At 46.2% G+C, this 15,387-nt stretch overlaps 1 long non-coding RNA gene across 8 annotated transcripts in view; it reads right to left on the bottom strand.

Moving 5' to 3' along the window:
• LOC116643950 overlaps positions 1 to 15,387 on the bottom strand; it is an 89,779-nt gene that overhangs the window by 42,794 nt on the left and 31,598 nt on the right. For 4 of the 8 annotated variants that reach the window (XR_004301670.1, XR_004301669.1, XR_004301674.1 and 1 more), the window contains 2 exons: positions 12,494 to 12,702; positions 11,438 to 11,562 (listed from right to left, as the gene is read on the bottom strand). This is a non-coding gene — a long non-coding RNA (uncharacterized LOC116643950). Of the gene's footprint in view, positions 1 to 272; positions 1,792 to 6,793; positions 7,297 to 11,437; positions 11,563 to 12,493; positions 12,717 to 15,387 lie in introns of those variants that run through there. The other 4 variants (XR_004301672.1, XR_004301676.1, XR_004301673.1 and 1 more) reach the window with 4 other exon arrangements.

Genomic DNA, 15,387 nt, shown 5'->3' with positions numbered 1-15,387 from the left:
GACGATGGACTCTGAAAAACAAACTGAGGGTTCTAGAGGGGAGGGGGCTGGGAGGATGGGTTAGCCTGGTGATGGGTATTGAGGAAGGCACGTTCTGCATGGAGCACTGGGTGTTATGCACAAACAATGAATCATGGAACACTATATCTAAAACTAATGATGTAATGTATGGGGATTAACATAACAATTAAAAAAAAAAAAAGAAGGTGAACGACAGGGTCCCTCCGCCACCTTCCATCAGAAAGCTTCAGGATTGTCTGACAAATGTACAGAAGAGAAAGCTGAAAGCTATGGAAGGCCCTGAGACTTCCCGACACAGCTAGTTATCAGCCAAGGCGAGGCCAGAAGGCACACCTCCCCATTCCTGCACTGGGGCTAGTGCATGCTGGAGCTGCAAGGTGGGGTCTGCACGTGAAAACGATTTTTGGAGAAGAGAAAGATCATTGAGCCAGAGGAGGCTTGAGAAATGTTTTCCTGTCCTGTTGTAGGAAAGATAGGACCAAACACAACTATGTGGCGCCTCCCCAGGCCCCTCCTGCTCCCATAGTGAGGCAGTAGGGAGGTACTCTCTGCAGTAGAAAAGTGAGGCCACCCCCCTTCCTGGAGACCTCCCCATGTGGTCCTTCTCACCAGGAGCCCCCTGGGCCTGCCAGGCACCAGCCAGCAGCATTGGAAGCATATCTGTGGGCAGTTGTTAGCTCTAGAAAGCCAAGGCCAGGCAGGGTTGACTTTGGGCGGGTATTGTTGGGTGCTCATCCCTAAATTCTTTTGAGTCTAGTCTCACGGCTTCGGAGCTCCAGGCTAATTGACGGCCCTGAAGATGTTACCAACTGAAGGAAAATGTCCTGGCAGAGGGCCCTGGAACCAGCTCTGGTGGGTCATGAAATCCAAAAGACTTGGATCAGGAAGAGACATCCAAAGTTATCTAGACTGACTTTATCCTACAGATGAGAATGCTGCAGCTCAGAAAGAAAAGGTAACTTGCTCAAGTTAAGAAAAAGTACAAATATATAATAATAGATTTATGCCTCTGGGGTAGAAGAGAGGAACAGTTGTGTCTCATCTCTCCCCTGAATGTAACTGCCTCAACTCAAACCAAATGCCTCCTCTCTCTTGAGCTACAAGGCCTTCTCTACTTGGTTCTCCACTTCCCCTCATGCTCGGAATCTTATTCTAAAAATTCCTGTCCCGTTGACAGGAAGGCCTAGCTCCTGGATGAGTTATAATACCCTTCCATCTACCACCCCAATCGACTGAGCCAGCCATAATAGGGGACATTTTCAGGAATCGTTGGTCCATAATGGAAGGACTAACCCACTGAGCTGAAGTCCATGACGTCAGGATTCTTGACACTGAGGCAGCCCATATCGCATGACCTGGGAAGGACTCCACTCAGCTTTGGCTTACCCAAGCTCTCCTTCCAAGCCGGTGGATCATATTAATAAGAACCAACCTGGAGAAAGTGGATCGTGTTAACCAAGACCATTGGAAAGAGTTTTCCATTTAATTGGGGCAACATCAAAGTCAGGGAACTGCCACTTCACTCAGGTCTGAGGAATTAACCAGGAATGGATCCCATTTTCCAAATCACAGACCAGACAGAAAATCAACCTGCAGCTAAGGAATACTTGCCCTGGTCACTTGAAATAAGAAACCGGTGACAATGACACATCAGCTTCCTATCTTGATGGGTGACGTTCCTGGTTCATTAGTCTCCTTTGCTCTCCTCACTTCCATCCATTTCTTTTCAATCCTTAAAATTTTCTAATTTTTACCTTCATTTATTCATCCCTTCAAAGAAAAAAAAAGTCAAGGTCAAGATGTTGACCAAAACTTCACCGCCACTCGACACCATCTCTCTGCTCCCCCCACTCCCTCCCAGGCCGCCTCTCCAAAATGAGCCCACGATGAAAGTACAGCAGGCTGCGTGCATTTTAAAGAGTTAGCCTATTTTCAACTATAAAATAATATGTGGCATAGAAAACAGCATGTAGGATGAAAAAAGATCCTGTTTAGTTTCAGTGTGACATTTGCCTGGGGGAAGAAGTGCAGAGCTCATTGGCAAGCCGATTGTTGAAGCCCTGACCAGTCAGTTACAAAGTGTCACCATTTAATATGCCAGTCAGCTCTGCCTTTTCGAGGCCAATCACTCCTTTTGTGTTGGGGAGAGGGTGGGAGAGGGTGGCGCAGAGGAGAAATTGAGTAGAGGGGGGTAGGAGCCGCAGAACGAAGGAGGTAAAGGGCACGCAAGAATGGAAAGTTACAGGGGGTTCCATTGTTCAATCTCCATCCCACCCCCAGGTGAGCCTCACCAGTGCCCACTGGGGCTGGAGCCCAGTGGCTCTTGGTCATGGTAGCTGCCCAGGTGAGGCATCTGTCAAAGAAGGACCCCAGACCTGCCCCGACCACAGGCATGGGTAGAGTGGGTCCCAAAGTCACGGAACTTACATATGTCCCTAGAGCTGGGGGTCATCTTCTGGCCCCAGGTGCCACTGGAAAAAAAATCAGCTTCTCAATTTATGGGCAAAAAGGTCAACAGGTCTGAACCTATTAGCACCTCCTGCAAGCTCAACACATTTCTGTGTTTAGACATCAGTGCAAGATCCAGGCTCCCTTTCATGACTCTGAGCTTTGTATCCAACTTACCATTAACAGGGCTCAGTCAAGGCAGGGCTTTTGACTCTCCCGCCCCCCGCCCCCCACCATGGCCCCTCTCTCAGTCTGTCAGCCTTTTCTTCATCAACTATATTTGTTACAATCAAGTTCTGTCAACTGTCACAGCTTACATACAGACTGCCAGTAAATATGTCTTTCCACTCATTAGACATTCCTCCCAGTCACCTTGGGATTTCTACCTTGTCTATCTCACTCCAAAAAACTTTTGTTCAGAAGTATGAGACACCCACTGAGCAATGTCAGCTTGCGGCCATTACCTCAGGAAGTGACAGAAAACACCCAACTGTCACTCATTAAGATCCATTTTTTCCAGAGTTGATGTAAGTCAGACTTTGCCCCCAAAACGAATCATGATTTATTTAATATATTTGCTTCTACAAGTGTCAGCTCATCAGCTTAAAATGTTCCTCCTTTAACTCTATTGAGGACTGTACAGAAAGTTTTCTTTGAAACCTAGTTTTTGCTTTAAGGCTTAATAATTAAAACAGAACCAAGAACAGTCAAGACTCTGCTCTAAAGGTGCACTTTGGTGGCCCCTGGTTTTATAATTATATGTACAAAGCAGTCGTGTCGGAATTATCGCTGGACACGCTGGGAAAATTGCCTCCCACTGAGCAAGCTGGCTTTTTCTGCCGGGCGCACCAGGCTGGGGCAAGATGAAATGAAAACCAGGGATGGTTTGAAAGCAGGGACAAAAATAACAATTAGGGAAGCGAGGAGGAGAAAAATGCAGTTTCTTAATTGCTCGGCCTATGTCCCAGCGGGCAGCTCCCCGCCACACTGCAGGAGTGCGGGGACCCAGGAGGATCCGAGGCTGTCCGGAGGCCAACAGAATGCGGGCAAAGGTGCACGGGCCACAGCTTTTCAGGAAAGATGCCTGAGGCCTGGCTTTGACCTGGATTTCAGGAGAGATCAAAGCCTGAGCCAAAGAGGAAGGTGATTTGACGGGTTGATGGCTTCCTATGGGGACCTCCAGCGCAAGGTCATTTCCAGCCATGCTCCCCTCTGCTTCAGATTCACTCTGGTTAGTCCTTTCTCCTGTGAGAAGAGAAGGTCGAGCGCCTTGGGAGGCGCCACTTGGAGAGTAAGAGCAGTGCCCAGCAACTCAGCATCCTCCTCAGCCTGGCAGCAGGACCACAGGTAATTCTCACCCAGGACTGAGGCTTGCTTCCCTCTAGCCCAGGGCCCAGGGACCCAGAGGGAGAGCCATCCTGGGCTCGGCCCTACCAACCCACATAGGCAGCCACGGAAGGGTTGGTGCTACACAGCCGGAACAGCACGGCAGAGTCCAAAAGAAAGGAGAAAATCCATGTGAATTGCCCAAAAGGAGATCAGTGGTCTGGGGAGAGTGAGGCTCCTGTCGTCAAACCTGCTTACACTCAAGAACCCCTTGTCTGAGCAAGCGTGGCGTGGGAGAACCAAGCCTCACTCAGGCATCCGGGCTCAAAGACATTCAAAGCCCCTTGAAGTTGAAGAGCTTAAAATTCCAAGACTACGATATTTTGTCAGGTGTTACTTTTGTTTCTGTATTACCAAGACAGAGTGGGCCTCTACCCTCAAAATTCACCCTACTGCATGGCTGAGGGCTCAAATCTTACCCCCCACCCCCACCTGTGGGTCAGGGCATCCATCACTGGTAGATACGCATGCCCGCGGGCAGCAGGGGGAGCTGGGAGTCTGAAGGAAGAGTCTGGAAGCAAGCTATGGAGAAAAGGCATCCAGGAGATGGAGGGGCCACCACCCTTGTCCAGACAAGCTCACTGCTCACTTGAATCACTATCTTGGCTTTCCTGCTTCCATGCATCCGTTCTCCAACAGAAGCCGGTGATGATCTTAAAATTCAGATTTGACCACAAAATCTCCCAATTGCACTCACAAACCCCTGTCATTTAAAACCTTCCAGTGGCTTCTCGTTGCTTGTAGGATAAAAGGAAAATTTTGTAAGAGAGTGACCAAGGCCCTGCCAGGTCTGTTCCATGCCTTGCTGGCCTCCCCCCTAATGCCGGTCCCACCTGCCTCATCCTAGGTGTCTCGGGGGCTTTGTGCCAGACTTGGGTCACCTGAGACGAAGAATGCAAGACCAGCTCTGCACCAGGTGCAGCTGGAGGAGAAGAACCACACGTGGCTGCCCAGGAGAAGGACAGGAAGGAGAGGAAGAAAGGGGAAGAGTGGTAAGGTGGCTGTTGCTTGGCCACAGCACTCTACAGTTTCCAACAGGGTTTCCCTAACCCTAACCCTAACCCTTGTTGACTGAAACCAGGTCCCATGTCCCTGACCTAGTTGCCAAGAGGGCTGAGGAGTGGGCACTGTCTCTTCTCACCTCCACTCCCCTCCAAGACTCATAGGACAGAAAATTCCCCAAATGTAAGAAGGAGTTGCAGAGGCTGGCCTCTGATAAAAGAAAATGTCTTTTCTCAACTCAGCTCATTGACAGAGTATAGCCTTCCCAGGGAAATGCAAAATCCTCCAGCTAGGCCTCATGGGGGGGGTGAGGGGGGCATTTTCCATCTCTCTAGCTCCCCAAATACCAGGAACAGGGCCATCTACCACCAAGCACCAACCATATCCCTACCCTGCTCCCCAACCTGGCATGACAGGCAAAACTCTGAGAGAGGAATAAAACCCACATTGAAAGTCAGCCTGTAAATGGAACTCTTTCATGTTGGCCAGGATCCACAGCTCGGAAGGTAAGATCAGATATGGAAGTGTTTGATGAGGTTAAGTCCATTTCCAACCCTTCATTCTGGCGTTTAAAGCCATCATCTGTTTTAAGAAGTGAAGAGCTTTAATGTGCAGGGGGTTACAGAGGAACCGGTCTCCTGCTCCGCATAGAGCACCAGGTGGCAGGGGCTGTGGAAAGTTGTAGAACCTTTTTTCCTCCAACCCCATAAGGGAGAGAAGCCCCTACCTGCTGATCTCTAAAAATGGCTGCTAATGACACACAGCTATGTTAAAATAGGGACCCGTGTTCCTCATAAATCAAGATGGGAGATGTTCGGGATTGATGCATCACCTTTGGAAGGCACTGAGCCCAAGGAAGCTCCCTTCCCCAACAGGAACAAAAGGAAATAGATGTGTGTTTTCTTCCTCTGTTGGAGGGCTTGCCCCAGAGCCCCCACTAAAATCCTATTTCTTTCATGAAGCTGTCACTGATGAGTGACTCCTTGCTCCTGAACCCCTAGATCATCTGTTGTCTATACCACCGGCTTCACATAGTACAAGATCATTCATTCATTTGTTCATTCATGCACCAAACCCTCATTAAGCCATGTTATGGGCCACTCAGAAGGTTTGAGAGAGAAGGTAGTTTGAAGATCTTCTCTTAATAGACAAAGAAACAGACAACACTGGACATGGGGTTTGTGGTGGGCATGGGGAATGACTTGCCCAAGATAACACCTGTCTCAGCGGGGGCTCTGGGCTCCCACTGCTTCCAACAAACTGGTCACCATTGATGGTTTAATGTCCTCCACCTGGGCTGTGTTCTTTCAAAATCAGCTATCACCATGCACTTCAATCTACTGATAGGTCTCTCCACTCCATCAGACTATTAGCTCCTAGATCAGTGATTCTCAACCTTGGCTGCATATTGGAATCAATAAAGAAAGCTTTTAAAAATACTGATGCCTAGGTATGACCCCGGAGATTCTGATTTAATTAAGATCATAGGGCATGGCCTGGGCGTTGGGATTTTTAAGCCCACCACCACGACCCCTGGATGATTCTAATGAGTCTCAAAGATTGAAAAGCACCATTCTAGAACACTGTTTCTCAAAATTTAGTGAGCATATATATCACATAGTGGTGATCTGGCTAAAATGGAAATTTCAATTCAGTAGGTCTCAGCTATGGCCCAAGTTTCTGCATTTCTACCAAGCTCCCAGATGATATGAAGACTACTGGTCTGTGAACCATACTTTGAGTAGGAAGGCTCTAGAACAGGGTTTCCCTACCTCAGAACTAATGGACATTTTGGGCTGTATAATTCTTAGTTTGGGGTAGGAGAGGTGCAGAGGGGATTTTCCTGTGCATTACACGATGTTTAGCAGCATCCCTCCACCCACCAGATGCCAGTAGCACAATCTCCAGTTGTGAAAACCAAAATGTCTCCAGACAATGCCAAATGTCCCCTTGGGTGGGGGGAGCATAGTCACCCCAGTTGAGAACCACTGTTCTAGAGGACACGTGTTGAAGCTAGCATCTTGAGTCCTCTATCTCTTGATCCAAAGCCCTTTCACTGTACCACATTGCCCTGTTAACTCTCTTTTCACACCCATCTTGTTTCCTAAATTTGTAAGTTAATTAAAAGTAAGGATTATATCCCATTCATTAATTGGTCAGTAATTCAGCAAATACTTGATGAATGCTAAGTCTATACATAATAACAAAGGTACCTGAAAGCTAAAGCTATGTGTGCAATATCTCTTCAATCCTCAACACAGTTTGGAAGTGGGTCCTGGGGTTAGCTCCATATTATACATAAGAAGAGAAATTAGGTCACTTGCTCCAAAACACATAATAAGTTATAGAAACAGATGCAAAGATAAATAGGATACAGACCTTCCTCAGTGGAGTTCACGATCATGCAGTCAATACAGACATCCATGCTCCTGATTCTACCTTGATGTAGAAAACACTAGATCAGCAACCTGGGCAGAGGGGTCACTCAAAGAGAATAGTCAGTTCTGTTCGAGGAATGAGAGGGAAGGAGAAGACCTTACAGGGTAAGTGATAATTGAGCTAGATCTTCAAGGATAAGAATTTCACAATTATCCATTTACTTGTCTATCCCCTACCCTCAACAGAATGTGAGCCTCTTAAGGGTAGGGACAGATTCTTATTTATTTTTCTATCTTCAATTCCTGGCATGATGCCAGGTGCACAACAGGTGTTCAATAAATGTTGGGTGAGTAAGTGAACTAACCAAGCAGGTAGACAATAGTGACATCCCAGAGAGAGAGAACAGCATGAGCAAAAGCATGGAGGTGTGTGAGGGTGCTGTGTGCCAGAAGAAGAGTAAAGGGGCCAGAGGCACGGGCATTGGAGGAGAAGGGGGCAGGAGATAAGCAGGTCTCTGATATTCTGATTTCTGCACAGAGCAGTTTGAATCCCTTTTGCTGTGCTCTGGGGAAAGGCAAGCTCCAGTGTGCCTCTCAGACTGCTGGGTTCCTTTTCCAAAGAACAGGATTCCCTGGCTCAGGACAAGGCAAGTTTCTAATAAGTGCAGGGAAGTGAGATAAAGAAGTGCGACTTCATTTAGTATATGAGGAAGGAATCTTGTATGTGTTTGGTTGTTTTTTTTTTAATTCCCACCATCCCTGATGAATTGATGGATCCAAGCCTTGGTGTCAAGAGCCACTAAAAAAAAAAGAGAGAGAGAGAGAGAGAGATAATTGGACATCTAGTGCCTCCTGATGGAAGGACACAATACACCTATGAATCTGATCACACCCCTAGATGGAGCTAGCAACTTGCAAGCAGCAGAGAGGACAGAGGAACATGTTAAACTTCACCGTGGGGATGCAAACAGCAATCCAGTTTGTAGGTTTGCTGCAGTCCAGACTGTAGGAAATCTGCGGGACAAATGACTTGGTTTCTTAAAGAGATGAATTTCAAGGGGGAAAAAAAGAGAAACAGAGGGGAATTTATGGATTAAAAGACACTTAAAAACATTTCAACCATTTGTAATGTATAGATAATTAGAATCATGATTCCACAACTGAAAAAAAAAAAAGTAAGACAAGTGAAAATCTGAACAGTGGGTATTTGATGATATTAAGAAATTATTGTTACATTTTTAAATGTGATAATGGCTTTGGCATCTGATTTTTTTTTTTTTAAGTGCCCTTATCTTTTACAGGTACAGACTGAAATACCAACAAAATGATGTTAATGTGTGAGAGGAGAAGGGTGAAAATGCAGGATAGGATCCCATGGGCTCTCAGCTGGAATCACAGTGGAGCCATGGCAACTGTGTTTTGCCATACTATTCTATCTTTTTTCTTTCTTTTTTTTTTTTCAGTTTTATTGAAGTATAATTTCCATACCATACAATTCACCCATTTCATGTGTACAGTTCAAGGACTTTTAGTATATTCAGGGTGGTGCATCCATCGGCACAATCTTATAATATATTCATCACCCCAAAAAGAAACCTTGCACCCCTCAGCCATAATCCCCCAATTCTGCCCCACCCTTAGACCTAGACAACCACCAATCTACTTTCTCTCTCTATAGATTCCCCTGTTCTGGACATCTCATATAAAAAGAATCCCACAAGATGAGGTCCTCGGTGACTGGCTTGTCCATGGTGTAGCACGTGTCAGACCTTCATTTCTTTTTATGGCCAAATAATATTCCATCATGCAGATAGATGGCGTTTTATTTATCCATTCATCAGTTGATGGGCATTTAGGTTGTTTCCTCTTTGGGGTTATTATGAATAGTGCTGCTATGAACACTTGTATACAAGGTTTTGTGTGGAATATATTTTCATTTCTCTCGGGCACATACCTAGGAGTGGAATTGCTGGGTCATATGGCAGCTGTCTGTTTAACCACTTCAGAAATCATCAAACTGTTTTCCAAAGCAGCTGCATCATTTTACATTCCCACCTGCAGCGTTCTCTCTCTCTTTTGTATATGTTTGAAATTTTCCATAATAAAAAACTTTGTTTTAAACCCACCCTCACAGGCTGAAAACCACCAATGCATCATCACCATCATCACTGTGGCTTTTCCTAACATGTCTGTGTTACTTTTACTCATGTGGACACTCTGGAATAAGATCAGGACCCTTGTCATTTTTAATAACTTCTTGCTTGTTCAGTTTTTAGGCACGTGCCTTCTCCCTTTCATTTTGAGGATGCAGTCTCTGAAGAAACCAAAAAGACTGGCATCGGGAAATGACCTAAAGTGAGCCCCCAGAGTGGAGGGAATCAGGGGCAGAAGTTCCTTCCAGCAGCGCAGCTAAGTAAACACAAACATGATGACTGCCCCCAACATAATTACAGAAAATGTAGGCCACAAAGGAAAGAATTGCAGTGGTAAGATGAGGGGAGGGGACTGCGCCTACGGAGCCCCAAGGTTAAATGCTGGGCCATAAAGAGATGTAAACAAGAGACATCTTCCAGCACAACAATTTGGGACGTAATGGCGCACAGAGTCGCATTCTGCAGGTGTACGGCAAGCACTTGGCTGCATTATTCCATTCTAGATCCCATTTTCTCTTGTCAAGAGGTCTTTGACTAAAGACACAATTGTCTTTCAAAGAAAGGCTGAAATGCCATGTGAATGACTTGAGTGATAGGCTGTAGCATCTTGGATGCTCAAGAAAAAGCAATGCTAATGGATTTGTACGCTAAATAACATAAAAAGGGAGGGGGAGAAATGCCCCACCAAGGCAATACAACAGCACATCCCCGAGCCTTCTTCTGAGGCACTGGTAGGGAACCAAGCCTCGGGTACCCCCTTCCAGTGAGAACAAAGGATGCCTGGGTTTCAGGGAGTCCACACCTGACTCTGCCTTCCCCTCATATTTGGCCCTGAGCTGAGCTCTCTTTCTTAAATCCTCAAAGAATTAGCAGGTGTTCCCTCACAAATCTGGGGCACGTAGCTCCCTGCCCAGCCTCCCACAAAAACGTCTCTGACCCAGGCCCAGGGCAGCCTGCCCTCTCATGCACACCTGACAGCAAAGCCTCCTGGGAGATTTCCCAGCCCACCCAGCGAAACAGTCCAAGCCTTCCTAGAAGTTAATCAGCACACCAGAATGCTCAAATGAGCACTGTCACGGGCTAACGAGCACAGGAAAGGACCTCGGGGTCCACCAGATGCAACGCCCTCTTTTCACAAATGAGAATGCTGAGAACCAGAGAAGGTAAGCAACACTACAAGATTACATGATCAGCTCAGGTCAGGCCACGTAATTCCACTCCTCTCCCCCCACAGAAGGTGGAGTCACTGGAGTAGGAAAATGAAAGAAGATCACTCAAGAATTTTATCTCTAACGTGGCTAGCTCTGGGAATGAGACAGGACAAGGAGACCTAAAATTTTTATATTCTAATATTTTAGGTAACCGTGACCTAGAAACCACAGCTCAGGAGTTCCTTTTGAAGATGACAATAGCCTTTAGTGCCTGTTGGCTGTCCTTGCCTGTGAATGTCAGCAAGAGGGAACTGGATAATGGGCACCATGGAAGTTCATCTGTCTTTACACGAATGAGGGACCTGAGGCCCTGAGAAGGCCTGAGATTTCCCAAGGTCACAGGGCTCATCCTCCTCTGGTGTTTCAATATCAATATGGTATTCTAGCCATCTCCCCTCCCCTGGACCTTTCGGACAGACCACCCTGTATCCAGTAATTAAAGAAGTAAGGTTTGGCACAGCACTTGGATACTTGTGGCTAAATATTTTGAGTGGCACTCCAGCCTGCAATTTGTAGGCACTTAGTAATTACGGATTGACTAAAAGAATAATAGTAGAGCTAGTGTTCCCAGCCCAATCTATCCACTCCCTATCAATTATTCTTTCTGCTTTGTTTTGCTGCTCTCCCCCCACCCCCAGCCCCTGTTGGCATAAAGTGTTTGCTCTGCAAGCTCTAGAGGGTGGCATAGTCATGTTCACGTTTGGGTCCTTCTGAGCATCCCCACTGCCCACTTGAAGGCCTCCTGAGCATGCAGCAGGCACCTGCCTACCTTAGCACCGGAACCCCATGGCATATGGTTGCCGCCAGGAGCAAAGGCATGTAGATAAACTTTCCTCACCTTCTGCCAGAACTCCCTAGGAAATCCCCACTTCGGCAGAAACCATGTGACTCCAGGAAATCCATTCACCCGTCCGAAAGGGGGAGACCGCCTGGATGTCCACTCTTTACCAGCCAGGCATCCATCTAAAGAAGCAAAGACAAAAAAGGAAGACCTTTCTTCCATCAAGACGACATTCAATTGTAATCATTTCTTGATTCTCAGGCCACTGTCACCGCGGAGGGCTTTTTAACTCCTGGATGCTGAAAAGGTGGGGCCTTTCTTAGCTTGGGTTTTCCCCAGAGTGGACCCTAAGGAAAATATCTGGGCATATGCACTTTATTTAAGGGCTAAGCCAAGAAAGCACTATGAGGGAGAAGGATGTGAGACCAATAAATGGTGTGCGGATGAGCAGGCTCCTTCCGTGGGTCACTGGGGCTCAGTCTCACAATAGACCCTGACAGACTGGGTAGCGTGCTTCGGAGAGGTGAGGAAGCTGGGGTGTGGATCCCCCAATTCCCATCCCTCATTGGTTGAGGATCTCTCTGGGGCATTCCTTCTCTTGTATTTCCCCTTGCCCTGTGATCTGGTCCAACAGTCAGGAGGCCAGAATATGCCTCAGGCCAAGAGACCACAAAGCCATGAGAGTGTCTGGGAGCTGTCTGCTGGTGACCTCACTGGGGGTCAAGGGGGGTGTGTGCCGGGGCCCCAATAGCATCTCCTATGGTTTTCGAATGCTTTCCAGGGGGAAACCACCATATCGAAGCCTCTAAGGAAGCTGCACTTTGAGCAGCGTGGTACATGCAGCAGCAACAGCTGTGGCTTCGGAATCCAAGTCTTGGGTGTGAATCTCCTCTCTGCCGCTTACCAGCTGGGCCACTGACAAGGGAACCTCTCTGAACCCCACTCTTTTCTTCATCTGTAAAGATTATAGTAAAGATTAAATGAAGTGCTGTAGATTAAGTGATGGGTATGATGCTGGGCCCATTATTGGTGACAATTAGCATCATCATAATAATTACTATTTCAATAAAATAAATCATTTGCTCTTGGAAGTTTCATGATCCGGGTGCTCACCAGACAGAAGGTCCAGGAAGGGTGATGTCTTCTTAATTTTAACTCTTGGTTTTCTTCAATTCACTCATCCGTTTGTTCATTCAACAAATATTTTTGAGAACGCATTTCAGTGACCTCGTCGGCAAAGAAGAGGGTCGGCGGTAATTGCTACAATGGCTAGTTCTCAAATGCCTTCTAGCATTTACCATCTTTCAATCCGCAACTGTGCTCTGCAGGAAGACAGCTTCGTTTCATGAAAAAAGAATGTTATAATGATATAATCGGGTTTAGATCTTGACACTGACTAGCTACATGACTTTGAGTAAGTTTGAATAACCCTTCTGAACTTCTCCATCTGTGAAATGGGCATGAGAACACCCACCCTTGCAGGGCATCCCACAAATCTCCTACAGCACCAGGCACATGATAAGAAACTGACATGGTTGCCTCCTGCTCATCCTCTGATCTCTGGGCTATGCACAATTTAATAGCTAAGTGTTACAGGGTATGGAGAGGAGAAGCATTTCAGACCCTGCGTAAAGGTGAGAGTGACACAGCAGACTGTAAGTAAGCTGAGCTCATCAGCCACGCTTCTGTGTGACATAAAAGGACAAGCCCTGCTAGTCTGTGACTCCCGAGACAGAGTCTCATTCAGCTGGTCATTCCCCCACACCCAGCTCAGTGCCTGCAAATAGTAGCAACTCTGTTGATACTTGCTGATAAACAAATGAAACAAATCCTGCCTGCTTCTCCCAACAACAGCACAACAAAAGCACTTCAAAGAAGACACCATAGACAAAACTAAGATCCTTGAGGACAAGGAGGGTGGCATTTCTTGGTACCAGGGACAAACCAGCTTTGTACTTGGTTGAATAACATTCTATCCAAGTGGAATAAAATGTCTCAAAGAACCAGGATCCACCTGCACTGCAAATGCAGAGCACTGTGCTACGGGTCCCTGTTCCAAGGAGACCCACTTAGGATCTTAATCGCTTCAAATATAGAGACTAAAAGGCAGACATGTGAACAACTGCAAATGGAAAACTGCAGTGTTCTGGTTCCAAGGATGGTCTACCCAGCAGCGTGAAAGGCAGGATCGCAGGCCCCGCCCTGGACCTGCCGGATCAGAATCTGCATTGTGTGAGCTGCCCACGTGACTCTGGGGTGTGAGCCACGTTGGCGGCGCTTCTCTAGCTTGGCTGCACAACAACTGGGGAGTTTTAAGAAATATTGATGCCTGATTTCCACCCCCAAATGCTGATTATTTGGTCTGGAATATAGCTTGGGCAAAGTGATTATAAAGAAGAAGAAGAAGAAGAAGAAGAAGAAGAAGAAGAAGAAGAAGAAGAATCATCATCATCCCCTGGGGAACGCAGCCCAGGTGGAGAGCCCTGTAGAGACCTCCACGGGGCAGCTAACACAGCAAAAGGGCTCTTTCTGCCTCATGGAGAGTTATTTCCCTGAGTTCTTCGTGGTGCCTCCTATCTGGCCGTTGGAAAGAAGGCTTTAATGTCGTCAGACACCAGGCCTCCCCCTACGGAGAGAAGAAAGAGTTAACCCCAAATGCAGCCTTCCCTCTCCTGCTTCCACGTGTCCACCCACCGCTGAGCCTCGCTTGCATTCACGACAGCTTGGACATCTGGTTCCGTTCCTTGGAAATGTCTCCCCTTCTCATTGCTTTCCTCCCTTCAGGGACAGCTTTCCCTGGTCCTGCCCAGAAGAATGACCTGAGGCCAGGGGATCTAGCCTGGGAATGTCCCCACTGCCTGCTCCCCGGTCCAGACCTCCAGGTGGGGGTTTGAAGTCATTACATCAGCCCTGGCCGGGGCAGCACGTTCATCAGAAATGTTCCAATCCTCCCAGGAGCCTCCCTGGGACAAGCACAAGGTTCTGGCTAATTTTAAATGTAATTAAAAGATTTTCTTCCTTTCTTTCTTTCAAGGCATGATCAATTTCCATAGCTCCCCCTTCTTAAAATACTGTTCCTCTGAGGTCTTCTTTTTTTTATTTTCCAGATTTTTCTCCCCAAACGAGAACACTTATAACAGATGCAAGTCCTTTGCTTATTTGGCCTAATGAATCAGCAGACAGTATTTTTACAATGCAGAAAGGTTTTTTAATGGGACATGGAAAAGGTCCTTTCTAATAATAATAATAATAATAATAATAAAATAATAATAATAAAATAATAAAATAATAATAAAATAATAATAAAAAAAATTCCTTTTTTAAATTTTCTTCAAATTGCTTTTTATAACCCATTCAGCATTTTCAGGAACATAATTAAAACATCAAACAGTTTTCCTGCCGGTTATGCTAAAATGTGAATACTTGAGGTAGCAACTATTATTAGATATTAAAATGGACTTGAGTATTTATTTAAAAGATCCTCTTAAGTAACTATTCATTTGGGTTTGCTCTGTTTAATAAAAAGACGAGCCCCATAATGTGAAAATACCTGTTTCTAATAAAGACCATAATTGGTAGCAGGAGGATTTTTTTTAAATATAAAATATGTATTTTGTTCACTATTTTTCCAGCTTAATATGACTAATTTCCCCATTCAACTTTATCCCTAAGGAAAACTATTGAAAGAAAGGCCATTACCAATACATGAAGCTCACTAGTTTGCTTTCGCAGGATGTAATTACTATCAAGAAGGCTAGTAGCCGGGTAATTTTGGATTAAATGAGTACATAGCCTGAAAAAGGATAAATTAACCTCTGTAGAACTGAAATTAGATTCCAGTAAATGATTGTTCTAGCTCAACACACGCTGAGCCCAAGGCTGAGGATGATGTTGCCCGGGAAGAAAAGCCAGTGAAATGCTGAATGCCCCTTGGAGGGTGGGGGGAGGGCAGGGCAGCCAACTCAGGAAGGAAAGGATGGGGCAGAAATGGAAACGGAGAGCAGTCG

This window comes from Phoca vitulina, unplaced genomic scaffold, assembly GCF_004348235.1.
Source record: "Phoca vitulina isolate PV1807 unplaced genomic scaffold, GSC_HSeal_1.0 scaffold28, whole genome shotgun sequence".
In the NCBI taxonomy this organism is placed as follows: Eukaryota; Metazoa; Chordata; class Mammalia; order Carnivora; family Phocidae; genus Phoca; species Phoca vitulina.
This window is presented reverse-complemented; position numbering and strand designations above follow the sequence as displayed.